The sequence below is a fragment of the Vicugna pacos genome, unplaced genomic scaffold, assembly GCF_048564905.1.
Source record: "Vicugna pacos unplaced genomic scaffold, VicPac4 scaffold_192, whole genome shotgun sequence".
Taxonomy (NCBI): Eukaryota; Metazoa; Chordata; class Mammalia; order Artiodactyla; family Camelidae; genus Vicugna; species Vicugna pacos.
In genome coordinates this window covers 1838591-1852287 of record NW_027328871.1, presented here as the reverse complement: position 1 = coordinate 1852287, position 13697 = coordinate 1838591, and the positions used below count along the sequence as shown (strand labels likewise).

The window sequence follows — 13697 nt, the reverse complement described above, 5'->3', positions numbered from 1 at the left end:
AAAGATAGATTAGAGTATTTCCTTACATTGTATACAATCTATGAGCACAGAATATCTTTTATTTATTTTGTTTACTTATTTTTCTTGCACGTGTAATATATAGATCTATGTTTAGACCTTTTATTTCACTTATCAATTTTATTCCTTTTTTATTCTTTTTGGTATAAATATACACACAATTATTTTCCTCATTTCTCTTTCTGATAATTTGTTGTTAGCATATAAAAATGCAACATATATTTGTATATTGATTTTGTATTCTGCAAGTTTACTAAGTTTTTTGACTATTTCTAACAGTCACTGGAGGAGTATATGGTATTTTCCATCTATGTATAATTATGTCATCTGTAAAATTTGTACTACCTGTTTACAAGTTGGATGCCTTTTATCTTTTTTCTTGACTAGTTTTTCTGGCTAGGACTTCTAGTAGTGTAATTTAGGACTTGTGAGAATGAGCTACCTTTCTGTAGTACTGGACCAGAGGAAAACCTTCCTGTATGTTCACATTGAACTTGATGTTAGTCATGGGTGTTTCATATATGGCTTTTATTATTTTTAGTTATATTCTATCCAGAGAGAATTTGTTAAGAATTTATTGTATACAAAAGTTAAAATCAGTTCTGTCAATAATTTTCTTACATTTTTTGAGATTGTTACTTTTGAATTCTCTGTTTTGTAAGGGATGGTATCACACTTTTTGATTTGTGTATGTAAAATAAAATTTATGGGTCTGGAATAAATCACAGTTAACTGTAGTTTATAATACTTATAAAATGTAATGAATTCTGGTTGCTAAAATTTATTTATAATGGAATATACACATACAGAAGGAAAAATTTACATTGTAGCTTTAGTGTATATTTATTTATTTAAAAAGTTTTTCCCTCGTTTTGAATTTGGCTTATGTTTAATGGAATTTATTTCTAAAAAAAATATAACTTTTGGTAGAACTGGATTTACTACAGTTTACTGATACAGCTCATAGCTATTATTTACATTTAGTGCACAAAAGAGATGCCTTAAAATGCCATATTATACTAACAATGACAAATGTTTCAGGAATGGGAAACATATTGCTTCCTAAAATGCATTACCAGTTCTTTTGCACCCCAACCCACATATACTGTTATTTCCTTGTTTTTTGATTGTTTGCCCCTTAATGGAGTCACTGCTTATAGAAACCAGGACTTTGTGCATAACTGTATTTATCAAAGACATTTTCAAACACTTAACAGAAGCAACAAATATATGGATTATAAAAATGAAAGGAAAATTTATTCCTTCTAGGGACTGAAAAACCTCTGAGTGAAAGAATGGTAAAAATAAACATTTGTAAGGTACCGTAAGATTTTCTCTTGTGTTATTTTAAAGTAGAATATTAAATTTCATTTGTTTTAGTTATAGCGCTGAATTACAAATTAAAACAAAAATTCTCCCCTTTGGGATTTCTTAAATTTGATTGATTATTTTAATCTAATTTTATTTCATATATATTTACCATTTATTTATAAACATAACAAATAAATTGATATTTTTTCTGCTGAAGTTTTAAATATAGAGCTACTTATTGTAAAGTACACAGATAAATAAATACTTCCGTTTCCAAATCAAATTTTGTTTCACTTCAATTACAAATGATAATAAAATAGTTATACCTTTTCTGCACAGGTTTTAGACAAATTTCAAGTTAAATACCAAAACTTTAAAATTATTTTACTTATTTTTTTCATATTTATACTCTGTTCACCAATCTGGTGTAAATTTGTGTACAAAAGGAAGGAGATTGGTTTCATTTCATAGACCCCAAATTAAATTATTTAAAAAGATTTTGTGGGGAAATTATTTCCACATCACACTATAAAATTAAACATCCTATATGTTTCATTTTAACTGGATGAATGAGAAGGAAACACTGGCTGAATGTTCCACTTGAGTTGCTAGGAGACCTGTCATTTTGTGATGTCACAGCCTCTCAGGTTGAGAACCACTTTGATGGCCTAACAGTTTAACTTGCAGGCCTGCTAAAGCAGCATTTGAAGCTGCAGTGCTCAAAATCATGCAGATTAGAAATGAAGCTGTAGAAAAATTTTTTGAGATGGAGCATATTTCTTCAGAAATTCAAGATGTGTCTCCTTAAGTTGGACCAACTGGTTCAGGAAACTCTGGTAGATCTCTATTGTGTGATCAAACATTCTCTGCGCACTTGGACTTGTGGTCTGTGATTGAAGAAAATGCTTTTCAGACTTTGTCTGAAGAATCCTTGATAAAAAGGCCATGTTACACACATTGTGTCTCGGAACCAAATGAAGATAATGAATTTTGTCCTCTGACATTCCCAAGAAAACTCTGGAAAATGGCTGGGAGTGACCAATTTAAATCCATCTGGTGGGATGATAATGTAACTTCCATAGTGATTGATGAAGATGTCTTTAAGAAGTAAGTTTTGAAAAGAAAGGCCCCTTTCAGAATATTTGAAACTGGAAGTATGAAAAGTTTAGTTAGACGGCTTAACCTTTATGGGTTTAGTAAAGTGAGGCAGAATTTTCAAAGATCTGCTTATCTAGCGGACTTTCTGGCACAAGGAAAAGAAGTCTCTGTTTTAAGCAAGGTATTCAGAAATTTTAGTTCCGATTTGGTAACTTATGCATAAAATTTTATTTTGTACATCAGTCAATGGCAATATAAATGTAAAGCTTGATTTTGAAAATTGTATAAAACTACAAAGGTTAAAATCCGTATTTTTCTAAAAATGATGACAGTGCATTAACTATTCAAGATTATGAGAAACTTTGCTTGCAACTATGAATCTTATCAGAAATCTAAATAAAGCTATTAAAGCTGCTTTTAAAAAGTGGCATTCTCCGTTACTGCAAATGCTAACGTCTTAAATTTGATGACTGTACTATTTAAATGTGTATTTTCCAAACAAGGAACTTCAAAATATCGTCAGCAATGTTCATATTTTGATGATATTATCTTTGCATTGTAAACGTGAAATCTGAGGTTTTATAGGTTAGGCTTATTGTAGTGTTGTATTTTGTTCTAATATATTATTAAAAATCTTTCTTTTTTTGTTGTAGCTGCAGTTCTACCATAATCCAAATTTTAAAAGAGCCTGTCACAAGCTTTTAGTGAGAATTAAAAGAAGAATTGGGATTAAAAATGCCTCTCTGGTATCTTCATCGTCTCAAGATTTCAACAAGAAGCTCTTTAATGGAGGAGGTAATGTTGGTAAACATAATTCTGATTTTGTGTATGACACTAGTGGAGAAAGTGCATTTTTACCTTCTCCAAATTTAAACATGGCTCTAATAAGGAAGCCCTCTACTAGCCACATAATTGGTGATACAACTACCCCAATCAAGGTGATTTTTCTCCTCTATCATCAATGTCAGTTAGACCACCAGAACAAATTGCAGTGGATCAAAGTGCTATTTTCAATCAGTTGACCACTGTCCATGAGCACTCTCAAAGCAGCTACACTGAAGCAAATGGCCGTGTTTTGAACTTCATTACAACTACAAATTCTACTCTAAGTACAGCATCTTTTCTCCCATACAGAGCAATTATTTTGGACTGATTGTGGAGCCTTGTACTTTTCCAAAAAGATATCACAACATATCTGCCAATGAAGGTCGTTTTTCTAAATTTCAACAAGGGAGAACACCACGGTTTCTAGTGCCATTGATAGCTGATACATCAGCTACATCTCTTTCAAGGCCAACTCATCAGACATCTTCAGGTTATGAATGTCATCCTAATTACAACTGATCTATCAGAGGACTACCAGATTATGCAGGATAACAAAGATTAAAATTGATGTTGGCAAATGTCGACAAATATCTGCAATTTTCTTATTTGAAAAATAAACATAGTTGTGTACATTTATTATCCTTTTTTTAAAAAAAAATGGATTAATGAGTTAAACGGGAGACTAAGTTACCATTTAAAGAAAAGAGATATTTGATTGATATGATCATTCGATGGAACAATATGGGTGTAAATTTAAATAATTTCTGTAAGTAAAAGAGGAAAATAGAAGAATTTGTAAAAAGACCAAAACATGGAGAGAGGGAAAATTACTAAGTTGTTTCTGGTTCATCCTGGAAAGTATTAAATGTGTTTAGTTAGGATATGTTGGAACAGGATATAAATGCAGGAACCGGCCCAGGAATCATGGTCTCTATTATGTCATCTCTGGTATCATAAAAGTCACATGATGTATTCTCAGATGGCACATTCAGAATGTGGTAGAACTTAAGAAGTAATTTTATCTATTGTCTTCTTTGTGCTGTTTTAAAAGCATTCAAATTGGTGGATTCTTTTCCTCCCCTCAAGAGTCTACACTATATTTTCAAGTGAATATTTTATGTTTCTTTTTTGTTCCAGCCAAAGACATGCTTACATCCTCAGGGTGGCACATAATGCCTTTCCAACTCTAAGCCCACAAACTCAACAGAGTTTAGTCATTTCATTATACATCTGGCATCTGACTAATTTGACATATCCTTATGTTTCACTGTTTCTGGAGATACATCCAGGCAAATGCTTATCAACCATATTAAATCCAACCTCAGAACTTTTACTCAAGCTCATCCTTGGGCAAAGGATGTCCTCCTTTTACCTATTTAGATTTTTCCAGTCTCAGCACAGAAATCACCTCCTCCAGATATTTTCTGTCTATCCCCCTTTCCTTGTCTAACTTGCATACCAGCACTGTAAGCACAGCACATGCCACAGGATGCATTTTAGTATTTAGTGAATGAAAAGTACATGTTTACTTTAAGCAAAATCTACTTTCCTGAAACAATAAAACTCTCATGGTTTTCAAACTGTTTCGTTATGGTCTTTACTCTTCACCACAATCTTGCTCTTTTCGTAGCCCAAGGACTAGTCACTCAACACAGTAATTGGAGGTAGGTACAGAAGACAAAGTATTATTTTCTTCTTAATTCATGCCTCCAGAGGCATAAAGCATTCCATTCTCATTTGCTGGATTTTTTCCTGTCACTTCATCATCCATCCACCTCAAAATAGCTGATATTCTTCCCCATTCTAATAATTATACTGCCTTCTAATTAATTGACTTCTTAGAATCAGAGCTTTGTCCAGAAGAGACCCTGCCATTGCAAACATTTAATGTAGATTTATACACCCCAAATAACTTGTGCCCCTTCTAACATTCACACAAGGACTATCTAAAAGGTACTAGCCCCTTGGTTGGGGTGGTCATATTCAGTAACTAAATTGCAATCTAAACTGTGTGGACTAAAAAGAGGTGAGGGTGGTAGAATTAGAAATTTGTGCAACTGCAAGAATACCAAATTTTTGCAGATATTAGGAAATATAATATATTCATGGAAGACTTTGTCTATTTCCCATTAATTTAAAATAAAAGGTGAAGCATTTTCAGAATTTGAAATGAGCTGAAATTCTGGAAAAAGTGTAGGCAAGGAGAGGGAGCCTAAGTCTTCTGCTCACAATCATGCAGCCAGTGTCAGCTGATAAGACTGGAATGACAACATTGAGTCCTGAAAATGTGTCACCAGTTGTGAAAAAAGACTGTGAAAATCTGGAGAATGGTCAAATTGGCCAGGGTAAGCTCTAGCAACATCCCACCAATATGACCTTTACCAAGAGAAGAAAAGAGCCCACTTGCAGCAGGAGATCAGTGTCTGGACAGCAGTGGTTTTTCCTATAACAGAAACATCAAGCTTTAATGTTTGTCAGCTCAAATCTAATGGTGGCTATGTTGTTGCTTAAATTAGCAGTCTGGGGTTAAGATGGGCTGGTTCAGCAGCTTGTTTCAAACTCTCTTATCACACAGTGGGTCTTATAGTGATCATCATAACAAGGTTCTACACTGATTAGTCAAAAGCTACAGTTTACTTTCAAAATTAGAAATCCTAAAGAAGTTTATTGTTTGTCCATCTCTAGTTTTCTACCTGAGAAATCTAGACTATTGGCAAAAGTACAAAAGTTGGCTGGTGCTTTGAAAACTATTCTCTGAGCTCTGCCCACTGAATTCTTCCCACTAAATACTACAAATCTGTCTACCACTCTGTGTGTGTGTGAAGATGGATTGTTAAGCAGTAACTAAGTTTGTCTTAGTTGAGTCATCAGTGAATCATTCCTTTGTACCTTTCAGAATGTCTGTGAATTAAGAGTTTCATTGAGCCACCAGATTCTCTTCCGATCAGGGAAAGGTAGATTATATTTCTCCCAGTACACTGTTAACTGTTCATTGAATCCCGAGCTAATGCTAGGGCCAAGCCACTAAACCCTTGAATTGGACTGAGGCATATACATTCTCCAATCCCCAGAGCCCATTACAGGACTGTGTCTCCTTTTTAATTTAAGCTTATGTCCAAGAATTTTTTCTTTTAATTCTCATTGTTGACATGACTTATTTTGGCTTTGAACACCCGTTGACAAGTTTATAGAGTTTGAACTGCTGATATATTCCCGTTCAACTACAAATACCAATAACCTTTCTTTCGTTGGACTACCTGGAATACAGTGAGCATAGTCATTATTTTGAAAGCAGTCCTCAGTCCTGATAATGCAGAACATTTACAGTTCTTTGCCAGCACTTGAGCGAGGGTGTTTCTTGTGGATCCCAGGGATTATCTTCACATCCCCTAATGCAACCATGAGAAAACACCATATTGTTATCCAAAATCAAGTTTTTGTCAGTATTGCATTCCCATTGCAAAACAGTTAAGAATTGTAGGAGTTCTGAGATTTTACCATGCTGAGATTTTTAGCAACCTAGCATGTTCCTTTCTTACTGATGTTGTTGGGGAGATGAGACCTTTGGTCAGAGACAGTGAACATTATCACTCACAGCAAACGCAGCCATGGTTAAATTTGTAGCCATTCCCTAATCTCAGATGAATACACAGAGTGAAATTTTGATGCCTACAGAATCAGTGGGCTGTTAACATGAAGAAAGTTTAATGCATGGTAAAACACTATTTATATTAGTATCTTTATGTATAATTTATCAGAATCACTTATTTATTAGTATCTATATCTAGGATAAGTCTATCATGACTCAAGATTACTTGCTGCAAAAACAATCATGAGAAATGACATGGGAAACAATGATCATTGTTTTTCCATTTTTCCTTCTGCTTTTATTGAGATATATTTGACATAACACATTGTGTAAGGTTTGGTTCACAGGGTAGATATTTGAGTTACATGTATCATAAAGTAAATATTATAGCAAATTTAGGGAGAACACATTATCTCCTTTAGATACAGTATTAAAGAAATACAATTTGTCTTTTGGTTGTGATGAGAATCCTTAGTGTCTGCTCTCTTAACAACATTCATATATAACATAAAACAGTATTAATTGTATTTACCATGTTAATACGTAGCATCCCTTGAACACGTTTATTTAACTGCTGGAGATATGTATCTTTCGAATGCATTAATGTAATTCTGCTTTCCCAACCCCTGCCTCTGTTAACTACAAATCTGCTTTTTTTCTATAAGTATGTTTGTTTGTTTTTGAAGTGTACTTTAATGTATAACACTGTGTTAGTTTCTCTTACATAACAAAATGTTTGCAAATTTTAATACATTTCAAACTGATCACAATAAATCTAATTATTATATGTTGCTATTTAAAGATATTTCATAGTTATTGACTATTCCCCGTACAGGAATTTTCTTGTCCCTGACTCATTTAATTTGCAACTGGAAAATTTTCTCTCTTAGTTTTCCTCAAGTCTTTCTTTTTCTTCACCACATTTCCCTCCTTCTTGTGAACAACCTATTTCTTTCTGTATCTATAACTCGTTTTCTGTTTTGTTATGTTAATTTGTTTTAAATTCCAAATATGAGTAAAATAATTCAGCATTTGTCATTATCTATCTGACTTGTTTCACTTAGCATATTACACTCTTGGTCTACCCATTTGTTGCAAATGGCAAGAACTTATACATTTTAGAGCTGAGTTATGACCCATTAAAATTTTATGTGTGTGTGTGCATATATATATATACAGTGAGCATATATATATACATATTTAGAGTGTATGCATATATAGATATACAAATATAGATAAATCTTTAGTTAACAGATGGTTAGATATATACACTATTAACAGACATTTTCTTTTCTTTTTTTTTTACATTTTTATTGATTCATAATCATTTTACAGTGTTGTGTCATATTCAACAGACATTTTCTTTATCCATCATTTTTTGATGAGCAATTAGTTTTCTTCTATGTCCTCGCTATTGTAAATAATGCGGCAGTGAGTATAGGGTTGAATATATCTTTTCTGATTAGTGTTTTTATTCTCTTGGAATAAGTATCCAGATATGGAAATGTTGAATCATATTTCATTTTTAATTTTTGGATAAAACTCTACAGTGTTTCCACAGTGGCAGTACAAATTTACATTCACTCAAGCCATGGATCAAGGTTCTTTTCCTTACATCCTCACCAATATTTATATTTGTTACCAGTTTGATCATTGTCATTCTGACAGGAGTGACATAAAATCTCATTGTGTTTTGGGCTTGCATTTTTCTGATGGTTTGTGAAGTTGACCATTTTCATGTGCCTGTTGATTACCTTTCCCTCAATGTATGTTCATTTTTTGAAATGGGCTTTATGACCATAACTGTTTGATTTCATTTTTAGGCATTCTGTTGTGTTCCAAAATTCTGTTTGTTCTGTGCCACTTCTATATTCATTACTGCAGCTTTGTATTATAGTTTAAAATCAGGGACAGTGATACTTCCTCTTTGTTCTTTGTCAAAGTTGATTGTATTTTTAGTTTGCTTGTTTTGTTTTGTTTTGTTTTGTTTTCTTTTTTACTGATTTCAACGATTTTGTGTTTACATGTAAATTTAAGATTTATTTTTTGTAAGTGTCTGAAAATGCACTTTGTATTTTGATAGGCACTGAATGTAATTTGTGTATTTTCTTGGCTAGTACTGTCATTTAAACAATATTTGTTTCCTAATATATGAACACAGTATATCCTTTCATCTGTTTGCGTTATCTTCAATTTCTGTTATAAATATTTTATAGTTTTCTGAGTACAGGTATTTTACCTCATTGTTTGGATACATTTCTTGATTTTTTTGTTTTTTGTAATGCAACTCTAAGTGAGACAGTTACCTCACTTCCTCTATCTGTTAGCTTGTTGTTAGTGTGTAGAAATGCAAGATTTCTGTATGTTAATTTTACATTCTGAAATTTTACCAAATGCATTGATAAGCCCTAGTAGTTTTGTGGCGTCTCCTTTAGGATTTCTGTTTAAAGTATTTCATCTGCAAACAGATACTTTTACTCCTTTTCTGAAATAGCTATATTTTATTTACTTTTATTTTGGATAGCTATGGCTAGAATTTCCAATACTATACTGAATAACAGTGGTAAGAGTGATCATTCTTCTCTTCTTCCTTCTCTTACAGGAGATGCTTTCAGGTTTCAATCAATGAGTGTCATGTTAGCTGAATTTTTCTCATATATGACCTTAACTGTGTTGAGGTATGTTTCCTCATGCCCAATTTGAGGAGAAATTTAATCATAAATAGTTACTGAATTTGTCAAACCATTTTATGACTCTTTTGAGGTGACCATATAATTTTTATTTTTCAATTTGTTAGTTTGGTGTAACATATTGATTAATTTGTGGGTAATGAAACACTTTTGCATCCATGGAATAAAAGGGACTTAATAATACTGTATAATCCTTTAATGTTTTGTTTGCTTTGCTAACAATTTAGTGATGATTTTTGCATCTATGCTTATCAGTAGTATATAACCTGTAATTATATGAGATATTTTTTCCTCTTTTAATAGTAATGTGATACACAAATGTGGGGTAGGAAGCCTTACTTCCTCTACAAATTTTTAGAATTCTCTGTGAAGTATAGGTAATAGCTCTTCTCTAAATGTTTGGAAGAAATCACCTGTGAATTTGCCTAGGCCTGAAATTTTGTTTCTTGGGAGATTTTGTTTAATTACTTATTCAATTTCATTAGTGATAATCTGTTAATATTTTCCATTTCACATTCCATCCTGGAGATTATGTCTTTCTAAGAAATTGTCCATTTCTTCTAGGGATTCCATTTTAATTGGCATATAATTTGTTGTATCATCTTATGATGCTTTCTGTTACTTTGATATTAAGCTGTAAATTCTCATTTATTTTGGAGCTTTTTAATCTGTACTCTCTTTTTTGCTCATGAGTCTCATTAAAGTTTATCAGTTATATTTATCTTTCAAAAGCCATAATGTAGTTTGATTAGATATTTCTATTTTTCATCTTTATTTTTTTATTTCTGTTCTGACCTTCCAGCTGTCTTTCCATCTACTAACAAGTTTATTATTTTTCTACATCTTTTGTTTGTAAGATTATTTTATAAGAGTGAGATGTGACTTATTTGTATAAGTGGGATTATTTTGCTATAAACATCCCTATAAATACTGCATTTGCTATACCCTATGGACTTTGTTTTTGTGGTCACATTTCTTTATTTATTTTTTCTTTGATTTATGCAGCAATCCATTGGTTGTTTAATATTCTATGATTTATCCTCCACAATTTTCAATTTTTCTCAGGTTTTTCCTTGTAGTAAATTTCTATTCTGACAGAATCCATATGATTCTTCACAAAACAAGGAGAAAAATGATAAAATTTATACAAAATTGTGAAAGACCCAAATTTATAAAATTATCTTTGAGTAGTGAACCAAGCTTTGGTTATTATCCTCCCTGAGTTAAGAATATACTACAAAGTTACAGTAATCAAAACATCAAAATATATCACTAAAAGAGTCACATAGATTAATGGAACAAAATAAATAGTCCTAAAATAAACACACACTCATATGGTCAGTTAGTCTACAATGAAGGAGGCAAGAGTATGCAATGAAAACGGGCAGTCTCTTCAAGAAGTAGTTCTGGGAACACTGGACAGTACATGTAAAAGGAAAATGTAAGAGCACTTGCTCCCATGTTATACAAAGTAAGATAAAAATGGATTAATTTCCTAAGTAAACATGAAATTATAAAATTTCTGACCAACAACAAGAGCAGAACTGCCTTTGAGATAAATCATTGCAATTTTTAATTTTGATCTATCTCCTAAGTAAAAATAATAGGAAAATTAACAATAACAGTTTTTAATTTTACTGAGGAAATAATAGGTATAATATGTGATATAGGGATTCCACTTCTTGTATAAGTGTGAAGAACAAAACCTTTTGCATAGCAAAGGAAATATTCAGCAAGACTTATGACAACACACAGAATAGAAGGAAGAGTTTCAGACAATGAAACCAACAAGCTATTAATATCCATAATGTATATATAGCATATTAGAATCAATATTTAAAAAACAAAGACCCCCAACATAAAAACAGTTGAATGATCTTTATTGAAACTTTTCAAAAACAGATATGTGGATGATTTTCATGCACATAAAAAGAAACATAACTTTGCTACTCATTAGGAAATCATTAATCAAAACCAGAATGAAATATAATCTCACAGCAATCAAAATGGCTATTAACAAAAAGTCTGCAAATGACCAACATTGATAAGAATGTCAATCAAAGGGAAACCAGGTACACTGTTGGTGAAAATATAAATTGATGAATCCACTATTATAAAAGTGTGGACAGTGCTCAGAAAACTAGAAATAGAAGCATTGTATGCTGCAGGAATTCCAGTTTTATCTATAAACCTCAAAAAAAAAATGAAAACATTAACTTTAAAGGATACATTACCCCCAATATTCTTAACATCATCATTTATATTACCCAAGGATATATGAACATCTCAACTGCCATCAACAGATGATTTGCAGAAGTAGATCTGAGATATAGATAAAATAATAAATACTTCATCATTGTCAAATTAAAAAATAAACGTCTGCCATTTGGAAAAATGTGACTGGACCAAGAGAGCGTTGCACATAGGAAAATAAGCCATAGAGAGGAAAACACTCTATGTTGTCACTTAAATGGGGAAAATTAAGATATAAGAGAAATAATCATAAAAAAACACGAAAAGAATCACATAGATATGTGTACTGTTCCAAGTAGTGGTTTCCTGTGGGGAAAGAGAAGAAGGATGGAGAAGACAGAAATTTGTAAGCTACTAGTAGTAAATTAGAGAACCAACAGGGCTATATTTACAGCACAGAGAAATATTTAAATAATTTAATTAATATTAAAGAGATTATAGGGATATATAATAGTAAAATGTGCATGTAGGTGGGAAAAACATTGAAGAAAAGAACCCAGGAAAATAAAAATATTTTGTAGTACTATGATATTAGGGGAGGTGTTTTGTTCACTCTTTACTGTTCTTATATTGACCTTTGTAGAATTTAAGCTTTTTTTTTTAGATTTTTTTATTGATTCATAATCATTTTAAAGTGTTGTGTCAAATTCCAGTGTTCAGCACAATTTTTCAGTCATTCATGGACATATACACACTCGTTGTCACATTTTATTCTCTGTGATTTATCATAACATTTTTGTATATTTCCCTGTGCTATACAGTGTAATCTTGTTTATCTATTCTACAATTTTGAAATCCCAGTCTATCCCTTCCCACCCTCTACCCCCCTCCGGTAACCACAAGTCTGTAATCTCTGTCCATGAGTCTATTTCTGTCCTGTATTTATGCTTTGTTTTTGTTTGTTTTTGTTTTTTAGATTCCACAAATGAGCGATCTCATATGGTATTTTTCTTTCTATTTCTGGCTTACTTCACTTAGAATGACATTCTCTAGGAGCATCCATGTTGCTGCAAATGGCATTATGTTGTCGGTTTTTATGGCTGAGTAGTATTCCATTGTATAAATATATCACCTCTTCTTTATCCAGTCACCTGTTGATGGACATTTAGGTTGTTTCCATGTTTTGGCTATTGTAAATAGTGCTGCTATGAACATTGGGGTGCAGGTGTCATCCTGAAGTAGATTTCCTTCTGGGTACAAGCCCAGGAGTGGGATTCCTGGGTCATATGGTAAGTCTATTCCTAGTCTTTTGAGGAATCTCCACACTGTTTTCCATAGTGGCTGCATTAAACTGCATTGCCACCAGCAGTGTAGGAGGGTACCCCTTTCTCCACAGCCTCTCCAGCATTTGTCATTTTTGGATTTTTGAATGACGGCCATTCTGACTGGTGTGAGGTGATACCTCATTGTAGTTTTGATTTGCATTTCTCTGATAATTAGTGATATTCAACACTTTTTCATGTGCCTTTTGATCATTTGTATGTCTTCCGTGGAGAGTTGCTTGTTTAGGTCTTCTGCCCATTTTTGGATTGGGTTGTTTATTTTTTTCTTATTGAGTCGTATGAGCTGCTTATATATTTAGGAGATCAAGCCTTTGTCGGTTTCACTTGCAAAAGTTTTCTCCCATTCCGTAGGTTTTCTTCTTGTTTTATTTCTGGTTTCCTTTGCTCTGCAGAAGCTTGTAAGTTTCATTAGGTCCAATTTGTTTATTCTTGCTTTTATTTCTTCTAGGAGAAAATTTTTGAAATGTATGTCAGATAATGTTTTGCCTATGTTTTCCTCTAGGAGGTTTATTGTATCTTGTCTTATGTTTAAGTCTTTAATCCATTTTGAGTTGATTTTTGCATATGGTGTAAGGGTGTGTTCTAGCTTCATTGTTTTACATGCTGCTGTCCAGTTTTCCCAACACCATT

The 13697-nt window shown here is 32.4% G+C and overlaps 1 pseudogene; it reads left to right on the top strand.

Moving 5' to 3' along the window:
- Nucleotides 1-451: 451 nt before the first annotated feature.
- LOC140695271 (heat shock transcription factor, Y-linked-like) lies at nt 452-3834 on the top strand (annotated as a pseudogene).
- The last annotated feature ends 9863 nt before the right edge of the window (nt 3835-13697 follow it).